The sequence below is a fragment of the Grammomys surdaster genome, unplaced genomic scaffold (assembly GCF_004785775.1).
Source record: "Grammomys surdaster isolate TR1022 unplaced genomic scaffold, NIH_TR_1.0 125562, whole genome shotgun sequence".
NCBI lineage: Eukaryota > Metazoa > Chordata > Mammalia > Rodentia > Muridae > Grammomys > Grammomys surdaster.
In genome coordinates this window covers 810,016-819,251 of record NW_021620409.1, presented here as the reverse complement: position 1 = coordinate 819,251, position 9,236 = coordinate 810,016, and positions in this window count along the sequence as shown.

Here is a 9,236-nt window from a genome sequence, read left to right as displayed (position 1 = left end):
TCTCTCTCTCTCTCTCTCTCTCTGTGTGTGTGTGTGTGTGTGTGAGAGAGAGAGAGAGAGAGAGAGAGAGAGAGAGAGAGAGAGAGAGAGAGAGAATTTGGCACAGCTGTATGCTGCATGCCAGGGTCATGACAACTTTGGAGTCAGTTCTCTCTTTCTGTCTTTACATGGATTCCAGGGGTTGAACTGATGTCACCAAGTTTCAAGGCAAGCAAACCATGGTTGGGGTTTTGAAACAGAGTTTCAGGTAACCCAGGCTGGCCCTGGACTGTTTCTCATAATGACCTCTAACTCCTGAACTTGTGATTCTCCTGCTTTAATCTTCTGAGTCCTGGGATTGCATTCGTGTCTAGCTGAGTTTTTCTTCAATTTCTTTGTGAGTTTTTGTTTATATCTGAGACAGGTCTTATTCTATAGCCCTCATTGGCCTGAAACTCATTCAGTAGATCGGGCTGGCCTTAAACTCATAGAGATCCATTCACCTGCCTCTGCCTCCTGAGTGCAGGGATTAAAGGCATGTTCCACCATGCTCAGCTATTTGTTTTTGAGCCAGAATCTCGATTCTCCTAGGCTAGCTTCACATTTGCTACAGTTGAGGATGACTTGGAACTTCCAAACCTTCTGCCTCCATCTCCCAAGTGTTGGGATTACAGGCCATCACCATGTAAGACTGGCTGTGTGTGTCTCATTTAAATCTGACTAACCCTTTCTTGGGATAAGTAGACTGTTCAACGGAATGTGGACTTTCAGATATGAGATATTTCATAAATAAAGTACCCCATGTGGTCATCCAAGATCAAGAATTTATCACCAACTGGTATGTGTAAAGAGTTGTCCACCTTCCAGAACATTCCCTTCTTTCATAAATGAAAGTGTCAACCATTATGATTCTTACTTACTGGCAGACTGAGACATGGCTTTACATGTTGTCTAGATCACCTCAGCAGTTCCTTTAGTCTTTGGGGAGATTAAGCTCAGGTAAAACCATTTTTGGTTTCAAGACAGAATTTCCATGAGGCAGTATAAAGAGAATTGGTAGTTGGCAAGATGACTTGGTGGTTGAAGGTACCTGTCACCAAACTTTAATGGCCTGACTTGAGTTCCATCCCCAGGTCTCACAGGGTGGAAGGTATGCACACACACAGTGTCTGTCTTGCAAGCATGAGGTCTTGAGTGTGAATCTCTGTCATCCATGTAAAAGCCAAGTGGCATGAAACACGCCTGTAATCTCAGTGCTTTGGGAACAGAGACAGGAGGATTCCTGGGTTCATTAGCCATCCAGCCTAGCAGGTTAATAACCTTCAGGTTCAGTGAGAGACCTTGTCTCAAAAAACAAGATGAGAGCTGGAGAGATGGCTCAGAGGTTAAGGGCATTTGCTGCTCTTCTAGAAACCTAGGTTCAATTCTCAGCACCCACGTGGTGGCGTGTAACAGGATCTGGAACTCCAGTTCCAGGAGATATGACACTCTCTGGCCTGTGCAGGTGGTAGTCATGCACTTGGTACACAGACACACATGGAGGCAAAACTACCTGTCAGTCACTGTCGTATTGCTGTGAGAAGACACCACGATGAACACAGCAGTTATAAGACAAAGCATTTAAATGGAGGCTTGCTTATCATTTTATATGTTTAGTCCATTATCATCATGGCGAGGAGCTTGGTGGCGTTGGCATGCAGGTAGACACTGGAGCAGTAGCTGAGAATTAAATTCAGATCCATGGGCAGAGAGAGAGAGAGAGAGAGAGAGAGAGAGAGAGAGAGAGAGAGAGATTGATTGATTGATTCTGGGCTTGGCATGGTCTTTTGAAATCTCAAAGCCCATCCCTGTAGTGACAATTTTGGCATTTTTTGGTTTCTTAAAAAAAAAAAACACATACACAGCAAAATATTATATGTTTTCGTTTTAATCCCAGGTGTGGGATATAGGGCTGCGTGAGATTGTCTATGGGAGCTGACTGTGATTTGCGTCATGCTCTAGCAGGGGGTGTGATTTTGCCAGCTGCAGATAGTTTCTGCAATTGTGTGATGTTTGGAATTCCAGGGACATATAAATGCCAGAGCCCTGAGAAGTCATGCTGGGTTGCTGGTTATTGGTTGTTTGCTGTTGGCTGTGGTTTATTAAGTAGTCATGGGCAAAGAAGAAACAAGCGGAAGAAATTAGATATCCTGATGGTGAATATCAATCCTGCCCCAAGGAACTGAACGACTCTAATCAGCAGGAAGTACTCTAATGATAATGTTAGACTTTCCCCTCTATCATTTTTTCCTCTTCTATCTAGTATTAGGGTATTGAAGGATGGAAGATGAGGGGTGAAGGAAGGTGGATGGAAAAATAACCCACAAAATAGCCAAAAGAATGTCTACACACCCTCAGTGACATACTTCCTCTAAAAAGACCACACCTCCTAATCCTTTCAAATAATACCACTCTCTGGTGACTAAGTATACATACAGATATACTAGTCTTTTGGACCATTCTTAGTCAAACCATCATACACCCATATACATAAAAATAATATTAAATTATTTTTAAACCATGAAGCCCGACATAGTGTTGTGTATCTTTAATTCTTAGTACTCTAGGAGACAGAAACAGGAAGGTCTCTGTAACTTCAAATCCAGCTTGTCATACATAATGATTACCAAGCCAGACAAGGCTATATAGTGAGACCCTTTTTCTTTCTTTTTTTTTTTTGTTTTTTGTTTTGTTTGTTTGTTTGTTTGTTTTCAAGACAGGGTTTCTCTGTGTAGCCCTGTCTGTCCTGGAACTCACTCTGTAGACCAGGCTAGCCTCGAACTCTCGAACTCAGAAATCCGCCTGCCTCTGCCTCCCAAGTGCTGGGATTAAAGGCATGCGCCACCACCGCCGGCGAGACCCTTTTTCAAAAATAAAATGGCTGGAGAAATATTTTGCCTACATGTATGTGATCCATATTCATGCTTGGTACTCTCAGGGGTCAGAAAAGGTCATAAGATTTCCTTGAACTGAAGTTATGGATAGTTACGAGCCACCAAGTAACTGCTGGTAATCAAACCTGGATCGTCTACAAGATCAGTAAGTGTTCTCACCCGATGAGCCATATCTCCATTAGCACACACACACACACAAACTTTTGCTAAGTGAGCACCTAGATAATAGTGTTGCAAAATAAAATAATAAAATAAAGAAGACCATTGGGTGGTGAAGGCAGAAGCAGGCGAATCTCTGAGTTTGAGGCCAGCCTGGTCTACAGTTAGTTCCAGGATAGGCAGGGCTACAGGGCTACATAGAGGAATCCTGGAGAGAGGGAGAGAGAGAGAGAGAGAGAGAGAGAGAGAGAGAGAGAGAGAGAGAGAGAGGAAGAAGGAGGAGGAGGAGGAGGACGAGAAGGAGAAGGAGAAGGCAAAGGAGGAGAAGGAGAAAGAGAAGAAGAAGGGAAGGAAGGAAGGAAGGGAGGGAGGGAGGGAGGAGAGGAGAGGAGGAGAGGAGAGGAGAGGAAAGGGAAAGGGAAAGGGAAAAGGAAAGGAAAGGAAAGGAAAGGAAAGGAAAGGAAAGGAGGAAAGGAAAGGAAAAAGGAGAGTTGGCTCAGTGGGTGATCCCTCAGATAAGAAATAGTCTTAGAAGAAACTGACTTTATCATTGGAAAGCAGAGCTGCCTCTGTGTGGGCATCTTTAGAGCTTTATCTTGCCCTGGTCAGCAGATGCTGGTGTCAGAAGCACATTGATGCCCACCCAGTGCAGTTAGTTCCAGGGAACCATCTGAGAAGCCTTTCAGCTCAGTAGGTTAAGGCTAACTCTTATTCCCAGACATGACCTTTTGCCAAACTAGTCAGTTTTGAGGTCAAAAGTTATCTCTTTCTGATGTTTGAAATTATGTAGAAGTTTTGATTGGGATAGGGTGGCATACAGAAAATACTGTCTTTAGTAACAGTGCCGATACATGCTTGTCCAAAGTGCTCACTGTTGTTGTTTTTGTAACTGGATTTTTTTTTTCTTATTCCCTCTTAGTTTGAAATCTGCAGCTTATACTTTCTTTCCAGCATGGGAGAAACTTATCCCCTCCCCCCATCTCCCTCTCACCATCCGAAAAAGAACCCTTTTCTCTCAAATTGACACATTCTTTAATACTCCCTCTAATATCTCTCTTACTCCCTCTTTTTCTTCTTCTTCTTCTTCTTCTTCTTTCTTCTTTTTTTTTTTTTTTGTGGGTGGAGGGGGGTTTTGAGACAGGGTTTCTCTGTGTAGTCCTGGCTGTCCTGGAACTCACTCTGTAGACCAGGCTGGTCTCGAACTCAGAAATCTACCTGCCTCTGCCTCCCAAGTGCTGGGATTAAAGGCATGTGCCACCACTGCTTGGCCACTCTCTCTTTACATACCATGTGTGGTGCACACATACACACCTCACTTCCTCTTTATATACAGTGTGTGAGGCACACATACATACACTAGCTAAGGATGTTAAAGAGAGATGAGTTATTGTTGGTTAGGTGGTGCCTCTAGCCTCATTTTACTCATTAAACTTGTAGGGACAAGGATTCTTCTCTAGGGCCCTGTGGATATGGAGGATGCTGTGACAGAGGCAGGAGACTCCCTTTCTTTATTGGTGTCTTAGTTAGGGTTTTATTGCTGTGAAGAGACATCATGACCAAGGCAACTCTCATAAAGGACAACATTTAACTGTGACTGGCTTACAGTTTCAGAGGATTTATCATCAATGTGGGAAGCATGGCAGCACACAGGCAGACATGGTGCTAGAGAAGGAGCTGAGAGTTCTACATCTTGATCTGCAGCCAGCAGAAGGAGACTGTGTGTCACGGTGGGTATAGCCTGAGCATAGGAGACCTCAGAGCCCATCCCCACAGTGACATACTTCCTTTAACAAAGCCACACCCTACTGTACCAAGGCCACATCTCCTAATAGTGCCATTTCCTATGGGCCAAGCTATAGGGCCAGACCTTTCAAAACACCACAAGTGGTCTCATGATTCTGTTGCTGGAGAAGGCTTTGAGTTCCAGGCTGTTGATTTGCATCTTCTCAGAAGCATCATTGTCCTGGAAACAGAGAGAGAGGTCAAAGTTTGCCAGATAAAAACATCAAAGAACTTATAAGGTTGATAAGAAGTCTGGTTTCTCGGTGAGGTCGGTGAGGTCGGCTTTGCAGGAACTAGCCAGCACACAATCTTATGCTCCAGTGGTCCCTGAGCTGACTAGAGCTGTTATTACCATAAAAAGATCAGGGAATACCAGTTTGGTATTGTTTTCAAGCCCATAATTTCTGGAAAGGCATGAGACTAAGAGGATTATTCTTTATAAACCTTGTGTCTCCAGTTCAACGATTTAAGTGCCCGTTCACAGAACCTAAAAACTTTCCATGGATTAAGTGAGACTGAAGTTCATATCTTTAGCACTCACGTAAATGCCGTGTGTAGTGCCTTCCTTGTAATCCCCAGCACAAGAGAGACAGAGACGAGGAAGCTCTGGAACAAGCTGGATAGCTACATTAGTTAATTAGAAAGTTCTAGGTTCGACTAAGAGACCCTGGATAGATAGATAGATAGATAGATAGATAGATAGATAGATAGATAGATAGACAGATAGATAAATATATACTGAGCCAGGGTCTCTCAGTCAAACCCAGAACTTTCTAATTAACATATATATATATAATATATGTTTATATATGTTAATATATATTATATATATATTATAATATATATAATATATATGTTAATATATATGTTAACATATATATGTGTGTGTGTGTATACACACACACACACACACACATATATATACACAGACATATAGTGAAAACAAAGTCACCATCAATCTCTGGGCTCCACGTGCACACACATGCACATGTACTCATACACATGTGCACCCATAAGAATATGAACATGAGCCGGGCGGTGGTAGCGCACGCCTTTAATCCCAGCACTTGGGAGGCAGAGGCAGGCTGACTTCTGAGTTTGAGGCTAGCCTGGTCTACAGAATGAGTCCAGGACAGCCAGGGCTACACAGAGAAACCCTGTCTCGAAAAACCAAACCCCCCCCCAAAAAAATTAAGAATATGAACATGAATACATTCACGCATACCCAAAAAGGTTTTATCTTATAACCTGAGAAAAAGCAAACAGGGTTCCCCAGGCTTGCCAGCTGGGGCAAGATTAAATCCTATGGCAGAAGCTTCTGCTCATTTCCCAGGTTCTATTTCTGCTACTTCTGTTGTTAACCAGATAAGTGGCTTTTGGCTTGGTTTCTTTTCCAAAAGATTATAGATCGACTCTCAGCTCCATTCCAGCTCTAAGCTCTTGAAGCTTCTGTCCTAGTCCTAGTTTAGGAAGTGGAGAGGCTTACCAATGCAGCTTATCGCCAGCAAGAATCTTTGTTACTCAAGGAGCCTGGAAATGTCTTTCTGGCCCAAGCAGCAGTGAGCTCTTTGGACCAGCTCTTTGGACTTCTGTCCAGTATCACTGCCAAAGACAGTTTTCCACCTCTCCAAAGTTTTGTCTTCTGCTGCAACCAAGACTTCTGTGTAATTTCAAGCACCTGTTTGAGGGAATCTTTGACTTCAAATCTGACTGTTTTGAAGCTCAAATTAATAGCAGCATGATGACACACAACTATAACTCAAGCATGCAGAAGGCAGGAGAAATGTGATTTTCAGGCTTGTGTAGGCTATGTAGTACAAGCTAGGTTGCACTCCATATTGAGATTCTGCTGGGCAGGTGAAATGGCTCAGGAAGTAAAGGCACATGCTGCCAACCTTTATGACCTGAGTTTTAGCCTGGAACCCACATGATGGGATGAGAGAACCAACCCTACCAGCTGTATTCTGACCTTCTAACATGCTCGTACACATCCATAAAAATGTAATTTAGGGGCTAAAAAGATGGTTCAGTGGTTAAGAGCACAGGCTGCTCCTCCAGAGGATCTGGGTTCAATTCCCAGCTCTGACATGGTGGTTCCTCATCTTCCTGTAACTTCAGTTCCAGGGGATCTGACACGTTCTTCTGGCCTCCTTAGGCACCGGGCACACATGTGGTGTGCACACACACACATGCAACCAAAACACCCATAAACATAAAATAATAGTTAAAAAATCTTAGCATAAATTCTTTTTTTTTTAAATATTTATTTATTTATTTTATTATGAGTACACTGTAGCTGTCTTCGGACACACCAGAAGAGGGCATCCAATCTCACTATGGATGGTTGTGAGCCACCATGTGGTTGCTGGGATTTGAACTCAGGACCTCTGGAAGAGCAGTCAGTGCTCTTAACCGCTGAGCCATCTCTCCAGCCCTTAGCATAAATTCTTAAAATAGAAATTTTGGCCAGGGCAGTGGTGGCACACGCTTTTAATCCCAGCACTTGGGAAGCAAAGACAGGTGGATTTCTGAGTTCAAGGCCAGCCTGGTCTACAGAGTGAGTTCCAGGACAGCCCAGGCTATAAGAGAAACCCTGTCTCGAAAAGCCGAAAAAGAAAAAAAAAAAAAGAAATAGGGATTCTGTTAAGGAACCTGCGAGATAGTTCAACAGTTAGACATAACCCTGTTACCCTGAGTTAGATCCCTGGTGCCTTACATGCTAGAAGGAGAAAACTGACTCTTTTGAGTTGTCTTGTGACTTCCCCACTTGTGTTGTAACAAAAATGCCGCCCCCTTCCCGCTCATACAAGTATACAAAAATGATGTTTTAAAATAAAATAAAGATGAAAAAAAATTTAAAGATTGTCTCGGAGCTGGAGAGATGGCTCAGACATCCAGAGTTCTTTCAGCTCTTCTGGAGGACCTGAGTCTAGGTCTCAGAACCCATGTCAAAGAGCCACGAGCTACCTGTCACTCCATGTGCAGGGGGATAGAATACTTCTGGTCTTAGGCACCAACACTCACATACACATATGTGGACACAGACAAATACATAATTATGGGGGGGTACACACATATTCAATTTGGGGGTGGCAGGTGGTATGTGCACATGAGAACAAGTATCTGTGGGGGACAGAAGAGAATGTCAGACGTCCTGGAAGCCAGAGCTACAGGTGGCTGTGATCTGATATGAGCTCTGGTATCTATACTTGGGTCTCTGCTGAACCATCTCTCCAGCCTCTCATACATAGAATTCACAATAATAAGATATTTTTAAGAGACTACTTACTTAGGGCTGGAGTGAGAGGTCAGTTGGTAAGGTGCTGGCCTCAAAAGTGAGGGCCTGAGCCCAAACCCCTAGACTTCATGTAAAATAAATAAATAAATAAATAACCAGGCATGGTGACTCCCCAGCACTGGGGAGACAGGAACAAGTGGATGCTCAAAGCTCATTGGCCAGCTAGCTAGCTAGCTACTTGGCCAGTTCCAACTAATGAGAGGCCCTGTCTCAGATCAGGATAAACCTGGTGGGAAGGATCAAGAGGTGAAGGACCTTGCTGTCAAGCCAACCTCGTTCTGTGTAGTAGAGAGAGAGGGCCTACTTCCTGAAGTTGTCATCCAACCTCCACATGCATGTGTGTGTTGTAGCACACGTGTGGCCATATGCACACACATAAACACACACACAAACAAATAGGAACGAAAGCCAAAGCTGTCCTCTGGCCTCTGTATACACACATGTGTGTGCACATGCACAAATGTGCACAAATGTACATGCTAGTCAAGCTCAAGTAAACATTTAAAACAAAAATCTGTCTTTAAAACATACATTTGTCGGGCTGGAGAGATGGCTCAGCAGTTAAGAACACTGACTGCTCTTCCAGGGGGTCCTGAGCTCAATTCCCAGCAACCACTTGGTGCCTCACAACCATCTGTAATGGAATCCAATGCATTCTTCTGATGTGTCTGAAGAGAATGACAGTGTACTCACATACATAAAATAAATTTTAAAAACAACAACATACATTTGTTTACATTTATCTACATTTAAAAAAAAAAGAATTAATAGAGTTCATATTGAAATTCCCCACTCTGTTCTCTCCACCCCTCCAAGCATATAGCTGAACAGTAGTGACCATAAAGGGTTGTTTCATAAACACTGGGCTTGGCTACTCAGGCGCATATTCAAATGACTCAGAAAGTGTCACCTCTTGTGCCCCATGCCTGGTGACTTAATTTGTTTGGCCTTCTTCCTTAGTTTCTTGATTCTGAAATGAGATACAGATCAAGGGGTTACAGTGGTGGAGATTCCCATTTTCCCTATAAAAAACCTCAGCTCTCCCTCCCCTCCCCTCCCCTCCCCTCCCCTCCCCTCCCCTCCCC